The 21,352-nt window shown below is 46.9% G+C and overlaps 2 protein-coding genes across 15 annotated transcripts in view; one reads left to right on the forward strand and one right to left on the reverse strand.

The window, feature by feature from the left end:
• The window catches only part of LOC147364520 (uncharacterized), a 254,466-nt gene that overhangs the window by 135,497 nt on the left and 97,617 nt on the right, over positions 1-21,352 (reverse strand). The window contains exon 1 of one of the 12 annotated variants that reach the window (XR_015134633.1): positions 1,240-1,618. The exons of 10 other annotated variants lie outside the window; for them this stretch is intronic. The gene's annotated coding sequence lies outside the window, so the exon portion shown is untranslated. Of the gene's footprint in view, positions 1-1,239; positions 1,619-21,352 lie in introns of those variants that run through there. One more of the 12 variants, XM_086321211.1, reaches the window with a different exon arrangement.
• LIPC (lipase C, hepatic type) overlaps positions 1-21,352 on the forward strand; it is a 183,253-nt gene that overhangs the window by 72,496 nt on the left and 89,405 nt on the right. The gene's annotated exons all lie outside the window — the stretch shown is intronic.

Genomic DNA, 21,352 nt, shown 5'->3' on the forward strand with positions numbered 1-21,352 from the left:
TGGAGGGGCAGGGCAGCAGCGAAAAAAAGTATCCACCAAAGTCCCAACTACTCAGACCCAAGGCCTCAACCAAGGACAACCCAGCCCTGGCCTCGGGCCCCAGCCCCTGAATGCTGGGTATCAGCTCAGAGCAGAGAAGGCTGCTGGGAGCGTGCGGTTCCTGCATTTCCTGCACACACGCTGCTGGAGTGGGTTTTATGTGACCAGAGAGAGGCAGAGAAAACTGGTGAGAAATCAGAGATCTGCCAGACAGTCAGAGATGAACCACAGGAAATGCTTTTGTCTAAAAATATGCCATTTCTGAAGGGAAAACAGTCATTAGAGGGTGTGAGAAGCCCCCGTGGTGAGGAAAGCAAAACAGTACGACTCACTGGGAGGCCAGCGGAACAACAGAGAAGCACATTACCCACCCACTTCCTGTGCGATTAGCGAGGCTTCAGGAGGATGAAAGGCAAGCAGACAACATGACAACCCACAGACAAAACTCCAGGGGAAGTGTCTGGGGACAGCATGTGAAGATGCAGCCAAGAGGTAGGAGGAGAAGAAACTGTTCCAGTTAATATTTTTCTCACAGTAGCTGGTTCAGCTATGGATGTGGTGATAGTTTCCTGTGTCCTTACTGTATGCCAGGTGCAGTGAGGGGCTTTGCCTGCATCATCTCTTGCCTTCCTTAAAAGAACACAGAGGAGGAGGAATGTGAGTCTTAGAGGTTAGGTGACTTGTCTGAGGTCACAGAGCTCATAAGGGACAAAGACGGGCTTTCATGCTAGGTTCCCTGACCCCAAATCTCTTGCTCATTCCAGTGTACCATGCTGCCTCCCAAAGGATCAAGGGTCTTGATTATCTCCAACCTAGACAAGTCAGGTTGGCCTGACTATGGCCATTTGACAGTCTCTATTTTGTCTCACCGGCTTCCCCACTGTCTCAGCAGTAAGGAATCTGCCTGCAAGGCAGGAGATGCAGGAGACATGGGTTCGATCCCTGGGTCAGAAAGATCCCCTGGAGGAAGGCATGACAATCCACTCTAGTATTCTTGTCTGGAGAATCCCATGGACAGAGGAGCCTGACGGGCTACAGTCCATGGGGTCACAAAGAGTCAGACACGACTGAAGTGACTGAACACGCATGCATGCATCTTGTTTCACACTGAAGCAAATCTGGGTAAAAGGAAAGCTGTCCCCTTTTTGACTCACTGTCAGCTAAAACCGTGTTGCAGCCACGCCAGATTCATCTACTCACCCAAAAGCGGTGTAGTCTTGGAGTGGGAGGGCAACCCTCACCTGAAGCCCAGGGTGAGGCAACCGTCCCTCCTCCACTGAGAGCTCCAGGGACCAGGGCAGGCAGCATGGGAACCTCAGGTGGGAGAGGTGAGGACAGTTCTTCCAGGCACCTCCTGACCACTAGGGAGCACACCCTCTGTGCTAGGAGCAGAAAAGAGCACTCTACACGTATTTCTCTTGACACAGGCGATCTGTCACCATCTTGTAGTGAAAAAAACAAGTCTCCTTTATGCTGAGCCCAGATTGAGCATCTCTGGGCTCTCTCTCACATGTCGAAGCTTGGCATTCGGGAGCACAGAGAGCTGCATCTTCTCCGTGAAGACATGAAGGGTCAGGGTGAGGGTAACGGCTTCTTCAGTCCCTCAACCCAAGCTAAATATCCTGAGGCCCCTCCACTCCCCTCCGTGTCACAGTCCTCATCCTGTCAAGGACACGAACCACTCCCAGGCTGGGGCAGCTGGAGCCGGCTGCTGGGTGTCCAGGTCCCCATGGACTCAGGACCTCCGCCCAGTGGCCAAAGCAGAGAGGCTCCCATCTGTCCACCAAACTGCCCTTGATGAGGGAACAAATGGTTTCTCAGATGCCCCTTCACGCAGCCCCTTCTAAACCCTCCCTTGTCAGATCTTCCCAAGTCAGAGCTCTGAAGTCACCCTGGGTGGCTCTCTCCCTCCCCGCACATCCAGCCAGTCACAAAGTCCACCGACCCTCATTTCCCCACAGGTCTCACAGCCTGCCTGCCCTGCACTCCCTGACTCCTGTGCTCTCCACACCCTGACCCCCCTGCCCTGCACTCCTGCTCTAGGCCCCCAGCAGCTCCCACTCTCCCATCCAACCTTTCTCTGCAATCCCAGTGATGTTTCAAAGAGGCAGATTTAATCACATTTTCTTCCCAGCTCCTCACAGCCTCCAGAGAAAATGCAACTGAGCCTGGTCACCACGGCCCTCCACCCGCTCCCCTGCCTGCTCACCGCCCCTCTCCAGTGGCCTACAGCTTCCTAAATATGTCCTCTTTCCTTTGCTCTGCCCAGCGTACTCTTGCTCTTCCTTCAAGACCAATTCCAATGTCTTTTCTCTATCACCTCCTCCCTGCCCTTTCTGCCCTCATATCAGAGGTGACTGTCCCCTTCCTGTTCCCCACGACCACAGCTTCGCCCTCACCCCCACTGAGGCACCCTGGAACTACCCTGCAACTGCTGATTTACTTGTCTGTCTCCATCAGGAAACCACAAACCTGTGAGGAGGTGGCCTCTGTGCTCGGCCACGAGCAATAAATGAATTTACAACAAAGGGAGACACTGAAGGACACATGGGCTAGGTCATGACATTCCCTCCCCATGAAACAGATAGCCCAGGACCTGGGCAGAGGCCCAGACCCGGGCAGGTTTAACTGCAAGAAACCTTAGGTTAACAACAGGCACCACTGTCAGCACTTTCCTTATGCCAGGAACTAGGTGAAGCTCTTTACCAGTATTATGTTGTTTAATAGGATGGAGTGACTTAATTTATAGAAAGTGGTTAGCACAGTGCCTGACACAGAGTGAGCACTTACCAAATGTTAGCAATAAAAGTGACATATCATTTAGTGGACACTTCTTTTAATTGTTAAAAATTATTTATGTGTTTTTGTTTGTTTGTTTGCTGTCTGGGTCTTTGTTGCTATGCACAGGCTTTCTCTAGTTGCGGTGAGTGGGGGGCTACTCTTTGTTGTGGTTCCAAGGCTTCTCACTGCAGTGGCTTCTCTTGTTGAGGAGCACAGGCTCTAGGGCATATGGGCTCAGTAGTCGCGGCTCGTGGGCTCTAGAGTGTGGGCTCAGTAGTTGTGGCATACGGGCTTAGTTGCCCCTCAGCAGGTGAAAGCTTCCCAGACCAGGGATTGAGCCCATGTCCACTGCTTTGGCAGGCAGATTCTTAACCACTGGACCACCAGGGAAGTCCAGGGGACACTCCTTATGCCAGACGGAGTGCCAAGCATGGTCCATGCGTTGTCTCACCTCGCACAACAACCCTAGCAGGATAGTATTCTTATATGTCCCCATTTCACAGATGAAGACCCTGAGTCTCAGCTGGGCTAAGTGATCAGTACAGAAATGATGAACTTGGGCTTCCAGCCCAGGTCCATCTGCTCTGGCACCCAGGTTCTCCGAGTCTCTGGTACAGCTGAGAGCCAGGCAGCCCCTAGGGCTCATTTGGGAAGATAGCAGGACAGGTTCCCTCGGATCAGAGCCTATGAACTGTCCGGGGAGACACGGGGTACTGGGAGGCTCCCTTTTTCATCCTATTTATTCTAATCTCGCATTTTGCATATCATCCTCCAAGAGACACAGCCCCAGGAAGCGATGTAGACTGGTTCCTCTTGATTTCTTCTTTGTGTGCCAAGTAGTTATGCCTGCCTTCTGGGCTGGCAATAAGTTGGAATCAGTCCCCTCCTTCAGGCAGCTGGGTAAACTGAGGCCCCAACCATTACAGTGATTCACACTAAGAATAGAATACACAGGGGTCAGTCCATCAGCTGGTCTGGACCCCATTCTGCTGGCTGTATAACAAATGACGGTGGCGTGGTGCCAGGAGAGGAGCATGGGGTTAGACCCTCTGAAGCACCAGTTCTGCCAGGTGCTAGCTCTGTGACATTTTGAACAAGCCTCTCTGAGCCTCACTTCCTCACCTATGAAACAAGGCTAAGACCACCTTTCTCACAGGGCTGGGTCAGAATCAAATGGATGGCACGTGTCCCCAGTTTGGGAGGCTGTAAAATGTTCTATAATTGCTGCCTGGTAACAGTTGGCTCAAAGTTCTTTCGGCCTTGAACTCCATAGCCTCTCTGTTTCTGTTGGCTTGCATCGCGCCCAGGGTTCTGCCTGCTGCTGCTGCTAAGTCACTTCAGTCGTGTCTGACTCTGTGCGACCCCATAGACGGCAGCCCTCCAGGCTCCCCTGTCCCTGGGATTCTCCAGGCAAGAACACTGGAGTGGGTTGCCATTTCCTTCTCCAATGCATGGAAGTGAAAAGTGAAAGTGAAGCCGCTCAGTCGTGTCCAACCCTCAGCGACCCCATGGACTGCAGCCTTCCAGGCTCCTCCATCCACGGGATTTTCCAGGCAAGAGTGGAGTGCCACTGGAGTGGGGTGCCACCGCCTTCAGGCTCATTCTGACTCGTGTCGATCAAGAGCAGCGATGTCTCAGTATAATCAGTCCTGCACCAGGGTGGCTGGGTTCCGCATCAGCCAGTGTTCGTCAAGCTCTGACTGAGAGCATCCCCACCAAGCTCCTTTGGGTTTTCCATTTTAATTATTATTATCATCAATTTATTTATTTAGTTATTTTTTTTGGTTGCACTGGGTCTTCGTTGCTACACATGACACGGGCTTTCTCTAATTGGAGCCAGTGGGGGCTACTCTTCATCGTGGGGCACACGCTTCTCACTGTGGTGGCTTCTTTTGTTGCAGAGCATGAGCTCTAGGTGCACAGGCTTCAGTCGTTGCAGTGTGTGGGCTCAGTAGTTGCGGTGCATGGGCTTTAGTTGCTCCTTGACATGTGGAATCGTTCCAGACTGGGGATCGAACCCATATCCCCTGTATTGGCAGACAGACTTCCATCCACTGTACCACCAAGGAGGTCCCATTTTCCCTTTAAAGATATTTTCCGTTCAACGGAAGTCACAGGCATTGGATAAGGAATCCAGAAGGTTGTCTGTACAGTTTCTTCCAGAGAAGAAAGGGAAATCTGCCATCTCTGACCTTCTAAAACAAAACCTGCCTTGGATTTCCTCTCCCCAGATATATCTTAGAATGGGGTAAGGTGCTTCTGAGGCCCCATGAGCCCATGATAGCTGAAGAAAGAAGTGAAAGAAGGAGGCAGGGCTGAGACAATCACCTCAATTCAGGGGCTGGGCCCCCAGTTTCCAAGAATCCCACTTAGCAGTTCATCTACATGGACCAGCCCTTGGGGACAGAGCTGGAAAGGGCTGGGAGAAAGGAGATGTGAGTGGGGCCCACAGCCATTTTACAGGCTTTTGAAATCTATTAATTTGGGGAAAAATATTCTCTATGTCATCTTAAAGGGCACAAAACTCCACAATGAGGAAAATAAAAGGTTTGAAGATCATTGGTAATGCGTCCCCTTTAAGCCTGTAGAAGACTTATGTCTACCCTGACCACCCCTGTTGAAAGTTCCCACAGAGTCTCAGAGATGGATGATGTAGAAGTTAGAAAATGCCTGTGTTTTCCGCCTTGCCTTAATTTATGGATTTTCCCAGGGAAGCAGTGATTGAATTTCATTTTGGGAATAAAATACTAGATCTCCAGGGAAGCCAGGCCTCAAGCAACAGATTTTCACTTCCCCTTAGCTTATGAGGACTGGCCTGGTTCTTGGGGAAAGCTTGAACAACCTGCCAGTTTGCAGGGGTCCATAAATCCCTCCATGACAAGCCACCTACTTCTCCAATCTCCTCTTACTTCTCCCACTCATGTCAGAGGGACCCACACCCTGTACCCAAACCCTATCCACCTGCCCCGGCTCTGGTTTTCAGCTCCTGCCTGCAAAAGGCCCATCTCCTCCAAACAGCTCAGCTTACCCAAGGCTTACCCATCACAAAGTCCTCCCTGATAACCCCCACCACCACCTGCCTTGCTGTCAAGTTTGGGTGATTGATGCCTGAAATCTAAGAATAAACACTAATTATAAAAGCTTCCATTTCCTGAGCTAAGCATCAGGTAGTTGACTCCTCTAATAACTCCATCATGGCTGTGGTTTATCTCCATTTCATAGATGAGAAAACTAGGACCTAGAGAGGTTATGCAAACTGCCCAAGATCATATAGTTGGTAAGAACTGACCTCAGAGTATGGTTCTAAACCTATTGCCTGCCATCTGTCCCAAGAACAAAGCTTTCAGACCACAGACCACTTCTACCTTGCACTACTAAAATTAGTATGCATTTGTTTGGTAGCCTTTACAGGGTTATTGCTCAGTGGGCAAAGACAATGCATGATTCTTCAGACCCCCAACAGTACTGAGCAAAAATGAATGAATGAATAAGAAAATGTGCATCAAACTGGAAAACTAAAGCAACTTTTATAAACATTGAAAGGATGTCATGTCAATGAAGATCTATTAAGCACCAAAATAACCTACATTCTGATGGGCTCTGTGTCCCAGAGATGAAGCCAGAGTTTACTGGACTCTCAGATGTTCAGTGAATCTCCACCTTCCAATCTATAAGACCCAGTTATCTGTTTAGCACTGATTTCCAGTCTCCTAGCAGCTTCTCCGGAGAAGGCATTGGCACCCTACTCCAGTAACCTTGCCTGGAAAATCCCACGGATGGAGGACCCTGGTGGGCTGCCATCTATGGGGTCACACAGAGTCGAACACGACTGAAGTGACTTAGCAGCAGCAGCAGCAGCAGCAGCTTCTCTGTTCATTATTGCTTGGCAAACAATGTGATTTATGCATGAGACACACACATTAAGATGCAATGTAGTTATTCCAACTGTCATAACTACTAAATTGGATTGAATGGCAATGCACTAATAGTTCAAGTTCTGCAGAAAAAAAGTCAGCCTGAAAATAATCAATTCAATGGTACTTTACAGCATTGCCAGAAACAACTGTACAAACAGTGCAAAAGGTGATGTCGTGACTGTCATTTATTAACACGTGGAGTTTGGGTGTTCTGCACTGAGATGAAGCCCACTGAAATGGGAAGCTAATTTATCCAAATTCGAATAAATACCTTTGATTGTTCCTTTGTCTCTATCCTTTACTAAAGACAGGCAATTAGCAGCGTTTGCAATATTACAAGCAAATGAAATTGGGTCTCTGCCCAGCCCGCCTACAAAAGACTTCTACAGCAATAAAAATAATCAATTGGATTCTTCATTTTCTGCTGGGTCCATGTGATTTCCTTAATAATGTCAATGCAGATTGTAATTTGCAGGAAAAAATAAACACCACTTGCATGAGCTGTGAAATTTCAGACCACAAAAATGTCATCTTTTCTTACAGATGGTTTTGTTATAAGGGTATGCAGCTTGGGCAACTGGAATAGACCTCAGGTCTGGTACCTAAATTATCCTTCATAAACTGACCTATATTTTATCTCCCAAATGGGTTTTGTGCATTTTTCCTTCTGTACCTTTGCTTTCTAGCAGTTAGCAAGGGATAATAAGGACCAGACAATAAGGATCAGGAAACCAACTTTAAGCTCCCAGCTTGGCCGCTCACTAGCTGGGTGACCTTGGGCAAGTTATCTAACCTCCCTGGGCCTCAGTTTGCTTCTGTGTAAAATGAGGCATACAAGTGTGAAAATGCCTAGAATCTAAGTTCCCCAGGCTCTCAGTAGGCATGTAGGACTTGTTACTTGAGCAAATTAATTAATGTCTCGCACAGTATCTGGCATGTATGTGTGTGTGTGTGTTCATTCGGTTACTCAGTCGTGTCCAATTCTCTGTGACCCTGTGAATTGTAGCCCTCCAGGCTTCTCTGTTCGTGGGAACTTTCCAAGCAAGAATACTGGAGTGGGTTGCCATTTGCTACTCCAGGGGATCTTCCTGATCCAGAGATTGAACCCACATCTCTTACATCTCATGCATTGTGATCAGCACCAATTAACTGTTGCGTAATAACTAAGAATCTGTTTCCCACCTCTAACACTCACGTTCTCCCTTTGGCCTAGCAAAATCTTACCCATTCTTCAAGGTTAGGATAAATTTTGCTTCCTCTGAGAGGACTTCCCAAGGCCAAAAGTGATCTGACTTCCCCCCGCCTCCAGAGACATTTATTGTTCATAAGCCTCACTTAGAACCTGGGCTTTCAGTCTTTTGTACTGCTGCTTCTCTTCTCATAAGGGATTTCTTAGCTGCCCAATTAGATTACAGGTTTCTTAGGGGCAGGTCCAGAGTCTGACTTCTGGTGATCCCTCCAGGTCCTAGTAAAGTACATGGCACACAGTGGATATTCCATAAATATCCATAGACTGACTGAGGAGGGAAAGCCCGTCCCCATGGAGGTGGGCAAAGGCCCTGTGGATATGGTTCTGCCCCTGCCGTGGAGAGGCCGTGGAACCAGCCCTTACAGCCTTTGCACTGTGTCTCTAAAGACTTCTCTTCCATAGAAAGTTTGTTCCTCTTTGTGAAAACCTTCCCTGTGTGTGAAGAACCAACATCCTCATGCCTTGTGATGGAAGGGTAATTGTACAACCTCTTCAGGAGACAATATGACAGTGTCTCTCAAATTTTAAGCTGCACATATCATTTTTAAAAATCAAAGACATGGGACTTCCCTGGTGGTCCAGTGGCTAAGACTTTACCTTCCAATGCAGCGGGTGCAGGTTCAATTCCTGGTCAGAGAGTTAGGATCAGGAAAAACCAGGGCATGGAACAGAGTACTATTGTACTGAATTCAATAAGGACTTTAAAATGGTCCACATCACACAAAAAAAAAAATCTTAAAAAAAAAATCAAAGACACAAATATCCTTTGATCTTTTGACATACGCCTTTAAATGTTTATCTTACAGACTGACCTGCACAAGTGTGGAAAGACATAATAAGAATATTCACTGTTAGGTTTCTTATAGGAGCAAAGACTGGAAACAATTTAAATATCTATCAAGAGAGAACTGGATAAATACATTTTAGTACATCCACATAGAGGAATCAGGCAGCCTTTGAAATGAATGAAATAAACCTGTATGTAATGATGTAGAGTAGTCAGTGAAAAAAACAAACTACCACCCAATATGTACAATCTACTCTTGCCTGGAAAATCCCATGGACGGAGGAGCCTGGTGGGCTGCAGTCCATGGGGTCGCTAAGAGTCAGACACGACTGAGCGGCTTCACTTTCACTTTTCTCTTTCATGCATTGGAGAAGGAAATGGCAACCCACTCCAGTGTTCTTGCCTGGAGAATCCCAGGGACAGGGGAGCCTGGTGGGCTGCCGTCTCTGGGGTCGCACAGAGTTGGACATGACCAAGCGACTTAGCAGAAGCAGAATCTAACTTATGCTAAAGAGGACATGTGTGCATGTGTGCACAAAGGGTCTTCAAAACGACAGCAATGGCTGATGGGGGCCATGGTGGTGGGGAGAAGGGGTAGCAAGAAGGACTGGGCTCAGTAGCAGAAGGACATTCATGGCCATGTCCCACATTCCATTTGTACAGGCTAAATTCTTCAGCAAATACATGCATTATCTTTCTCTTCTCTCCTCTTTTAAATTTAAATTTTATTTACCTTTAATAAGGTAACACATTAGCATGTACAAAATTTTAAAAGGTACAAAATAAGTATATGGTAAAAAAAATAAATGTCCCTCCTATCCTAGCCCTAGCCTCCTGGTTTCTACTTCAGAAGCACCTAATGGGAACCTTTTCATTTGTCCGCTTTTAGAGGTAGCCCATGCACTGCAGGTATTCTCTTTATTTTATTTTTTATTTATTTTTATTTTATTTTATTTAACTTTACAATATTGTATTGGTTTTGCCATATATCAAAATGAATCTGCCACAGGTATTCTCTTTAAAAATAATCGTAATAAAACGCACGGGGGAAAGCTTCCATCAACCTCATCTTCTCTCTCCAGCTAAGGCTCTGTGCCTCTCTTCTCTACACAGCCAACTCAACTTCTGGACAGTGTTGTCCATTTGTATGGTGTCTATTTATATGGGAAGAGCTTCCTCAGGCTTCAGAGTCATGCAGACCCGAGTCTTCAATAGTTACCTAACCTAACCTCTCTAGAGGGCTTCCCAGATGGCTCAATGGTAAAGAATCTGCCTGCCAAGCAGGAGACCTGGATTCAGTCCTTGGGTTGGGAAGATCCCCTGGAGAAAGTAATGGCAACTCACTCCAGTATTCTTGCCTGGAGAATCCCAAGGACAGAGGAGCCTGGTGGGCTACAGTCCATGGAGCTCACAAAAGAGTTGGACATGACTTTGCAACTAAGCAACAACAGTAAACCTCTCTGGCCACATTGCTTCATCTATAAAGTGGACAAGGAATACCTACCTATCTCCTAGTTTGTAAGAGTAAGAAAGAGTTCAAGAAAAGCAGGTGTGTGGGGCTACTGTGGTCACTAGAGCTCTGGGCACCGGCCCCTCCTCTGCTTGGGCCCACGCACACTGGGCAGTGTCCCTGGGGACAGCAGGAGAACACAGCACGATGGCTGTCCCCACCAAACCCTACGTTCTGGGTTGGCCAAAAAGTTCGTTCAGGTTTTATTGCAAGATGGTACTGAAAACCTGAATGAACTTTTTGGCCAACCCAATACATCCTGTGTCTCTGGGATAACATTCTGTGGCAAACATCTGCAGTGAATTAGAAACTTTGTGGTGTGATGTTACACAAATGATCAACACCAGTTTTTCACCTGGGGTGTGGGGACTTCTGAAAGGGTTTAGGGAAGTCAGGAAACCTATTTCTGAGACCTGACTCTACCACAAACTGGTCCTCCTTCAACAAATAACTTCTCACCCCAAGCCTTGCACAGAGTGGGTGGGTATTTTCTTAGACTATGGACAGCCTTAGACTCTCAAGTAGGGAATGTATTAAGGGAGCCCTTCACTCAGAAAGACGGTGGCTGGGGTGGAGTCTCCCGGCAGTAAGCATGATTTCCAACCTCAACTATGATGTCCCTACTTACAAATCAAACAATATGGATATAGAACAAGCATTTACTAAATGCTTCAAAGCTAACTAACCAAATACCTTCTTCAAAAAGGGGTTAAATATGTGTAAACATTTTAAATTAACTTTAACTCATTTTTATCATTACTGAAATGAATTGCAAAGCATATGAACTGCTTAGACCATCTCACACTCCTTTGTTCAAATGCTAGGTTACTAAAGATTAAAAAGGGACCATGTGTAACAGATGTTCTACAGCCCAGCGGCCACATGGTACAGAATCTACCTGCCAATGCAAGAGATGTCCTGGGATCCCTGGATCAGAAAGAACCCCTGGGGTAGAAAATGACAACCCACTCCAGTATTCTTGCCTGGAAAATTCCATAGCCAGGGGAGCCTGGTGGGCTACAATCCAGATTGTGAAGAGTCGGACGGGACTGAATGAGCACACTGGCTCAAAATAGCAGTTAGAAAGAGCTAATCTAAAATCCCAACTCTAGGGGCCTCTGATGTGATACCTGACAAATAGGCAGGTGACAGGCTAGTGCTGTGATTTAGTAACTCTGATGATATTAGAGATAAAAGGAGATATTGCACCTGGCAGAAGTTTCCCAGAAACACAAAAACACACGCATGTGCACACACACACACACACACACACACACACACACACACTACTAGAGACACAGTGGGGGTGGGAGGGGAGCCTGGGTACCCCAGCCATGCCTCTCTCACTGCTGTACCGCCATTCAGCATACAGATTTCATTCCCCAAAATAAATCACACATATAAAGTAGAAAGATGGTTTTCCATCTATTCTTTAAGTAAATTTGGAGAGTTAAAGAGCACAGCTGTCTCCGATAATACCATGCTCATTGGGTAAAAATATCTCTTAGCAAGTTGTCCTAAATCAATTTTTTTAATGAGTCCTTTTTTTTTTCCCCCTACTTAGTACTGGTAATTTAAAGCTCAGCAAAAGAGGCTATTGAAGCAAAAAAACTGACTAATTTTCTAATTTATTCTCTGGGACATTTATCTGTTAATCTAATATCTTAATTCCCTCCATACTTAAAAAGGGCATTTTAAAGTGACATTCCCAGCCATTCCAGATCACTCCTTGAGTTTTAGTGTCTGTCTTTTAAAATGTATGCCCAGTGTGTTCTTTGTCCTTTAGTACTGAGCTGAGTGAGAAAATCTCTATGGAAATTTTGAGTTGATCTACTGGTGGTGTTGAGTCTACCCTAGAGGGCGGGACACTAAAACTAGGAGCATCTCGCCTTGGACCCTGCCTTTTGGCTCGTCATGCTAGTGGGCATGGGCAGAGTTAAGCATGCCGGTCTGCCTCTGGAATCTGATTCTATTCTTAGCATTTCACCTCCTTCATCACATGTTATTCCTTTCCTGCACCATTTCTTGCTAACCTACTGTGCACTGAGCACTTTTCTGGGCATCAGCATACAGAAAATGCCTAAGCCATAGTCCCTGCCCTCAAAAGGACCTTACAGCTGAGGCAAGCAGGTCTGACCAAACACAACACGATAGATGCCACTCCTGGGGTGTGAACAAAATGCCTGGGAGCAAATCATTTTATTTATGTAACAAATACTTATACAGTGACCTAATATGGGTGAGGTATAGCACTAGTAAGGACTTTTCTAATATTAACTTGTTTAATCCTCACAACCCACTGAGATGGGTACTATTATTATCCCTTTGTACTGATGGGGAAACTAAGGTGGGTAAATAATTTGCCCAAGGTCACACCAGTGAGCATCAGTGGTTCTGAGCCCACACTCCCTGGCTTCCCAAGCCCATGAGTCTACCACTTGGTTACACTGCCTCTCAAAACACCTCCTCCAAATGCAGATTCTTAACTAAAATCAGATGCAAATGGAACACTCCGGCTGAGAATGCTACAGAGCACAGTGAGGAAGCAACATATATGCAAAAACTTGAATGATGAGCAGGAGTGAACTAGGCTAAAGGGGAGGAAGTGGGTTGAAAGTCAAGGTTCTGCGTGGGGAAGGAGTAAGACATGTTCTAGGAACTGTGCAGAGCCACCCACCATGGCAGGAGAGTATAGAGGAAGGAAGAGAGGAGCTCAAGGGGCAGCTAGAAAGTGGGCAGTGACCACACCATCTGGCACTTTTGCTACACGCCAAGGGTTGTCTATGGTGGGTTCCCCAAGAATTCTAGGAGCCTATCAAAGAGTGTTGGTTGGGCTTCCCAGATAACTCAGTTGGTAAAGAATCCACCTACAATTCAGGAGACCCCGGTTCGGTTCTCTGGGTCGGGAAGATCCGCTGGAGAAGGGATAGGCTATCCACTCCAGTATTCTTGGGCTTCCCTTGTGACTCAGCTGGTAAAAGTCCACCTGCAATACAGGAGACCTGGGTTCAATCCCTGGGTTGGGAAGATCCTCTGGGGAATGGAAAGGCTACCCACTCCTGTATTCTGGACTGGAGAATTCCATGGACTGTATAGGCAAAGAGTCGGACATGACTGAGCAACTAAGCACACACAGGGAAATACCAGCATCAGTTTTCATGATCTGCTGGTGTGTAGACTGGGCTAGAAGGAAGCAAAAGTGGAAGCCAGGACATCCATGGGGAGTCAGTGACGAGGAGAGAGCTGATATCCATGGGACGGGAGTGAGTGAAAGTGGATTCAAGGGAGACTGAGGAGGTGACATCAACAGGAAATGGTGACTGATTATGAGGGATGAAGAGAGGAAAGTGTCCATGGTGGCTTTAAAGATTCTAGGTATTCATGGGGTCAGGGAACACTAGGGACGGGCAGGCTGAGGGTAGAGTTTGGGGAGAAGGCCCCACCCAACAACAACATGCACTGTCCCCCGCTCCCCTAGGCCACAGGCTGCTTCGGGGCTCCATGCCTTCATACATGAGGAACCAAGTTTTCTGAGTCTCCTCTCCCTCCTTCTTCACCTGGAGAACTCCCCCGCTGAGAGTCAGCTTGAACGTCACCTCCTCCTCACACCTACAGGCGCTGAGCGCTGTGCCAGGTGCTGACACAGTCATTCTCCTTCTTGCACCTCACAGCATCCCTGCGAGGAAGCACTGCCATTCTCATTTTCCAGATTCCTGAGGGTCGCAGAAGGCCCCAGGTCAGCTGCTTAATCAGGCAGCAGGTGGGATATCCCACAGACACCCAGCGCTGCCTTCCCAGTGATACTGCGGGGAGGGTGAGCTGGGCCTGGGGCCTCTTCTTCCCAAGGGCCCTGAGGTTTCTCACCACACAGATTAGAGGTGTGAGCCTGAGGAACAATGAGAAGTTCTGAACCCCATGCTGAGGGCTGTGAGGGGAGGCGACAGCAAGGAACCCAGATGAGAACCACTGGGCCCAAAGCAGGTATGCACCAAACATCACGCTTCTCTCCATCCCCGGAATTCTAGCAAAGTGCCTCCCAAGCATCAGATACCCAGGGTTTCTGTTCTTCCTAGAAATAAATTCCAATAAACAGACAACCCACAGCATAACAAAGCACAGATGTGTCCTCTCCTGCTCCCTCGACACTGACCCTCTGCTGCATCCATGTCGCTTTCTCTGGCCACCGTGGCTTTGCTCGCATCCATCCCTCTGCCTGGCCTCTCCTCTCTCTCCCCTTCATGTGCCTGAGTGAAAGTGTTAATCGCTAAGTTTTGTCTGACCAGGCTCCTCTGTCCACAGTATTCTCTAGGCAAGAATACTGGAGCGAGTAGCCATTCCCTTCTCTAGGGGATCTTCTTGACCCAGGGATTGAACTCAGGCCTCCCACGTTGCAGGCACATTCTTTACCATCTGAGGCACCAGGGAAGCCGGGCTCGGTCCTATTCTGGCTGGGTCTCACAGAGCATCCTTTCTACTTTTCTGCTGAGCGTAGGGTAACCAGCTGTCCCGGTTCTCCAGGACTAAGGGATTTCCTAGGTTGTTGGACATCTGGTACTAAATCAGGGCAGTCCTATGGAAACCAGGGTGGTTACGTGCTTGGTTGCTTGGATTGTGTCAGCTTATTGCAAGCCTAACTAATGTCCAAGCTGTCTTGTATCCATTGGTTATGTCTCCTCCTTTAAAGTAGACATGACTTCTCAAGATAAGGTTCTGTGCCTTGCTCAGGCTTTTTAAAAAATTATTGATTGATTTTATTTTTTTGGCTGTGCTGAGTGTTTGTTGCTACAGGGCTTTTCTCTAGTTGCAGTGAATAGGGGCTACTCTCTAGTTGCAGAGGCTCTCATTGCAGTGGCTTTGTTGCAGATCACGGGTGTGTGGGCTTCACTAGTTGTGGCCTGTGGGCTCAACAGTTCCAGCTGCCAGGCTCTAGAGCACAGGCTCAACAGTTGCGGCACATGGGCTTTGCTGCTCTGTGGCATGTAGGATCTTCCTGGACCAGGGATCAAACCCGTGTGTCCTGAATTGGCAAGCAGATTCTTTACCACTGAGTCATCAGGGAAGCCCTTGTTTATTCTTGACGTGTGCAGTCAGTGTTTGTGGAATGAGTGTACAATGTGAGCACAGACTCAGAGTGAGTGTTGTGAATGACTTAATCTCGCAGAATTCCAATACCCTGTTGTGTAAATGGGGCTAAACCTAATACCTGTACCCCCGAGGCTTGCTGTGAGGATTAAATGAAAAGAATGCATGTGCAATGCTCAGCAGAGTGCCTAGGACATAGTAATACTCAGTAGACAGTAAATAGTAAGCAATAGCTATTATTTTTAATAAGGGTAAGATCGATAGCATTGCTTTTATTGGGCATTTAAAACTTTTAAAAATAAAAAAACTGGTTAGTCAATCTGAGTATTCCACCATGTGCTGAAGCAAAAGACAGTTTCTTAATAAATAACTTCTGGAAAATCTGTTATTTAAAACTGTGTCTCAGTGGTAAAGAATCTGCCTGCCAATGCAGGAGACTCAGGTTCGATCCCTGGGTCAGGAAGACCCCTAGAGAAGGAAATGGCAACCCACTCCAGTATTCTTGCCTAGGAAATCCCATGGACAGAAGAGCCTGGTGAGCTACAGTCCATGAAGTCGCAAAGAGTTGGACACAGCTCACCAACTAAACAACAAAATCGTCATTTAAAACAAAACACTTTTGTTTCTCAACTATCAGTCAAATTATTTCCCACCTGATGGTTCTTGCTTCAGAACAGTGTGGCCCAAACAGGCTGACTAATTATAGCATTTCCAGAGCACATACGATCATTCAGAAGCAACTTTCTCAAGAGCTGGGATGGAAATAAATGGGCAATCAGCAGGTTTAACAGAATTTTCTTCCCCCACCCTACCCCCAGAACCCTTAACACATTAAGTTAATCCCAACAGTTATTTTAAGGAAATTCAGCTGAAGTATTCATGGGGTTTGAGGCAATCTTGTGTGCACCCTGGATTCATCATGAATCCTGTTGTCCAGAGCATCGTGAGAGTGTGGCAGGGAGGCTGGAGGTCAGGAAAGCCACACTCCATCCTCAAATAGCCTGGGGCCTGGGACAGGTTACTCTGCCTGAGGAAACCCAGAGTCTGTTTCCTCATCAGTAAAGTAAGAAAATAGTCTTACTTAATTTAGTCTTAATTTCTAAGGCTCCCTCCAACTCAGTAATCAGATGGTTCTCAGAGGGAACACTCTGATTGGCCAATGAATTACATGTTGCCATCAAATGTATCCATCTTCTTATCTATGCCATGCATCCTACAGCTATTTATTAAGCTCCTACTATGTGCCAGGCACTGTACTAGGTGTTCCTAGTAATCACTCTCATGTCCATCCTATCTTTACCACCTGTAGGAATGCATTGCTTCCAGAGTTAGGCTCCTTGGAAGTGAAAGTGTTAATCACTTTAGTTGTGTACAACTCTTTGTGACCCCATGGACTGTAGCCCATCAGGCTCCTCTGTCCATGGGATTCTCCAGGCAAGAATATTGGAGTGGTGTGTGTATATATATATATGATATATAAGGTATACAACATATATAAGGTATACATATAAGAAATTGAAAGTCACTCAGTCGTGTCCAACTCTTTGCAACCCCATGGACTATACAGTCCATGGAATTCTCCAGGCCAGATTACTGGAGTGGGTAGCCTTTCCCTTCTCCAGGGGATCTTCCCAACCCAGGGATTGAACTCAAGTCTCCCACATTGTTGGTGGATTCTTTACCAGCTGAGCCACCAGGGAAGCCATATATATATGTATACCTATAGCTGATTCATATTGATGTTTGACAGAAAACAATAAAATTCTGCAAAGCAATTATCCTTCAATTAAAAGTAAATTAAAAAAAAATTTTTTTTTTTTAAACAGAATATCGAAGTGGGTTGCCATGCCCTCCTCCAAGGGATCTTCCCAACCCAAGGATCAAACCCAAGTCTCCTGCATTGCAGGCAGATTCTTTACTATCTAAGCCACCAAGGGCTCCTTGGAGAGGGGAACACTTAATCCCATTTCCTTCCCAACTTTAGAAACTGTCTCTCGATCTGTTCCATCCTCTGAAATATGTCAGAGCAGTGACGCTCAGGCTTGAGGCCTTCAGCACAAAGGAACCAGGTCTTAGGGGAGGAAGAAGCTTCAGGACAGAAAAAAATCCTGGGTGTTTTTTCTTTTTTGGCCTCTCATTTTCCAAGCTTAGAGCAAAATGACTATATAGATGAGCAAACTTCTTCTCCTTAAGTATTCCTTTGGGCAATACCCAGGACCCTGTCTGGGAAGGCCACACCCCAGCATCCTCTGACAATCCAAGGATGAATTCCCTATCACATCTTACTGTGGGGAGGAAAAACGGGATTTAGCAGTCTTAGTTTTACCACTTGAGAAAGGCATTCATCTTGACTTCTATTTTTCTCATCTGCAAAATGCACATGGTATTAATGGCAACTTGACAAAGCAGAGTGTGCATTTCAAAGTTTACTGTAAACCACTGAAACATTAACTGTGATCCCCACCGGCCTTCTTTACTTTATGACAATACAGACCTGACCCTACAAATAAGATGAAGAGATGAACATCTCCAGAGTTTGAATGACATCAGAAATTTCCACCTGTCCAAAAATATCTTCCCCATGTCCTGAAATTCAACGACTGGCGATCCACTCAAGCACCCTATCAGATAGCTTTGCCAGCTCTGACCTACCTACTCATCCTATGAACAAAATTTATATGAATTGGAACCTCACCATGTCCAGGCCCTTTGTGATACTTAATTCTTTTTTTACCCCACACCAATAGGTGAGACAGGGCTATTACTTAATACACTTTAAAACTTGGGAAACTGATCCTCAGAGAATTTAGGAAACTTGCTTTAAGGCCTACGTGAGTGACAGTCAGGACTTAAGTTTGGGTGGGGTTGGGAGGTCGGCAGGCCCAGGGCAACACGCAGGGCAGCTGCCTGGGGAGGGAGCTGCGCAGGAGAGGCACACACCAGCACCAGTGATGCCCAGCCACTGTACAACTTCCTCCAGCCCCGTTCCCCCAAACACCCAGGCCGCATCCACAAAGACGACCAGCATTTCTGCCAAAAAGAAATAAAGGATGTTGATGCCGTTCATTTTCTGAAACAGCATATCCCCTCTGGCTAATCTGGAAATATTATTTACAGGGCTCTTGAATGCCCCTTTGTCACCGAGTGGGTGGATGGGCATCACGGATATTTGGCACCGCTGCTCCTCTAAGAGCCAGCACCATTCATTGGATAATTACCCTGTTGTCTTCTCACCTCAGGAGAAAATGCAAGACGCCCTCTTTCCAAATCTGGTCCATCATGCCAGCGGCACTTGTATTTTTAGAAGCTGTTTTTCCCCAATAGTTTCACAGCCTCTAATCTGCCACTCTCTAGATGAATATAAATGAAAACACAACAATGAAATATGTAGAAATACTTTCTCCGATCATAATCTCCAGTCTCTGAACCCCAGAGCCAGGAGTGGGTGGAGCCCTGACTTGCCTCCAAAGTTATGGGGAGAGGAAGGCAGTGAGGACAGGCATCACCCAGGGCCTTCTAGCTCTGATAAATGGCTGCCAACCAGCTATTAGGGAGGGCAGAAGCCCTTGTTAAAACTTCATGTCTCCAGGAGTCGGGAGCTGGGAAGCATAGAGGATTATAATTATACCCGGTGGAAGCCTGACCGCAGCTCACCTGCCAAGCAAAGGGTGACCCCGTTAAATATCCAGGAAGGAATGGTGTTCATAGGGGATTGGATTTCTACACAGCAGCCTCGAAGTCATTTCTCAAACTTATCCTAGAATCTGGAGGTAAAGGAAAAAAATGTCCTTTAAGAACAGGTAAAGGGAGCCCTGTCCAAAGAGAGAGCAGCCCAATCCTTAGCTCCTGACAGCTGAGGCCTCAGGGGGACAGACGTCTTGTCTACCCAACCCCAACCTGATGGCCCAAGAAAACCCCAAAGGCGGAAGCTCAGAAGCTAGCATTTCAAGAGATGCCAGTGTCCACCCCAAAACAAGAGAAATAACAGTGGCTTAATGCAGCAAAGCAATGCGATAGAGCGGTTGTTGCCTAGGGGTTTAGCCAGACAGCCTCAGGTTCTAATCCTGAACCCACTTCCTACTTGAAGAAGGAAATGGCAACCCACTCTAATATTCTTGCCTGGGAAATCTCATGGACAGAAGAGCCTGGCGGACTACAGTCCATAGGGTTGCAAAGAGTCAGACATGACCAGGGCAGTAAACAGTCTCACTTTAGGCAAGACTCTCAACTATTTTGAGCCTCCATTTCCCAGACTGTAAAATGGGAATAATTACATTATTACCTTGGTTGTGAAGTTTAAGAGACAAAATGAACATGAAGTGCCCAGCAGACTATCTGGAATATATGAAATGCCAGGATATGTTTAATCTGTCCCTCTCAACCCCACCCCCATACACCAGAAAGCAAATTCCTGATGAATTACTAAGGGATATCTCTGCTAAATACTGATCACAGTTTTGCAACCCGCCGTCAGGCAGCAGTGACTCCACAGCCCTGCCTGCCCTGCTGCATCTTTCAGCACCTGGCACAGCGTCAGGGACCAGAAGCAGAGAACCAGGCTCGAGTGGGAACTGACCCTTGCCTGACCAGAGGCATGCAGCGCTGTCCCTCCCCTCATCCTGGGACTGACCACAGACTGTCCTAATAAGACGGTTGGAGCACCACGGACTGTTTATCCCAGTCAGAGCTGGTGGTGCCAACAGGCCTGAAAACTGGGGCCCTCTCTGCCCACACTGTCACCCACGACCTGGGGCCTGGAGCCCAAGCTCTGTAGCTGCTTCTCTGCCCAAGCTGGATACCTTGACACGGTCCCAGCAAGCAACAGAGCACCCATTGTTCAGCCCTCCCAGCCCCACAGAGGCACTCTTCCTGCCAAGTCCAGAGGACCCACCCAGATTCTAGCAGCAGAGAGAGACTCCCCAACCTTCCACCCGGAAGCACAGCTACCCTCACCCACATGGCCGGTGGCCCACTTGGCCCTCAGTGCCGGCAAGAAGCTCAAGTCCATCTGCTCTGCTATTTGTGAAGGGCAGGGAGGCAGGGTTGGGCAAGCAGATGAAACTTGAACTTACTCTCTGCTCATGGCCATGGAGATGTTAGAGGCATTATTATTATTATATAGCTGTAATATGGTAATATAACTAACTAATACTGGCTCCCCATTTGGCTCAGACAGTAAAGAATCCACCTGCAATGCAGGAAACCTGGGTTTGATCCATGGGTTGGGAAGAATCCCTGGAGAAGGGAATAGCTATCCACTCCAGTATTCTTGCCTGGGGAATCCCATGGACAGAGGAGCCTGGTGGGCTACAGTCCACGGGGTCACGAAGAATTGGACACAACTGAAACTTAAGCTTACTCTCTGCTCATGGCCATGGAGATGTTATAGGCATTATTATTAAATAGTTATAATATAATAATATTCCTCTAATTAACTAATACAACTAGAATTAGTGTCACTATAATATATTCAATTATAATATAAACATATAAAGTAGCTATAATAGCTAACATTTACTCTTACAGATAAGAGTAAGGGTGGCAAGTTTGTGCCAAACATTATTTTAGCCTAAACTCCCCACATACAAGGTAGGAACTATCATTCCATCCCATTTTAGAGATAGGGACAATCCAGAGAGGCTATACTATTTGCCAAGACCACACAGTCCGTAAGAGTCCGAATTCTCACTCAGACAGACGAAACTCCATAAACGTGGGCGCCCAAACCTGCAGGCTGGTCCTGCTGGTGGCTGACTTCTCCAGACCAATCTAAGCACCTGGGAAATCGCTCAGCCACACGAACGTCACTTGCTCCACCTTCACCTAATACCTGAAATTGCCCTATTTGTGTTTCTTTGTTTTAAAGCTTCATCTTCTTCTTAAACCCAAATATTCCTTTGGGGTTTTTTTAGAAATACTTATTTATTCACTTGGCTGTGATGAGTCTTAGTTGCGGCACACAGCATCTTTCTCGTTGCAGCATGTGA

This window comes from Bos grunniens, chromosome 10, assembly GCF_055505025.1.
Source record: "Bos grunniens cultivar Pamir isolate PY7600 chromosome 10, Bosgru_T2T1.0, whole genome shotgun sequence".
NCBI classification, from domain to species: Eukaryota; Metazoa; Chordata; class Mammalia; order Artiodactyla; family Bovidae; genus Bos; species Bos grunniens.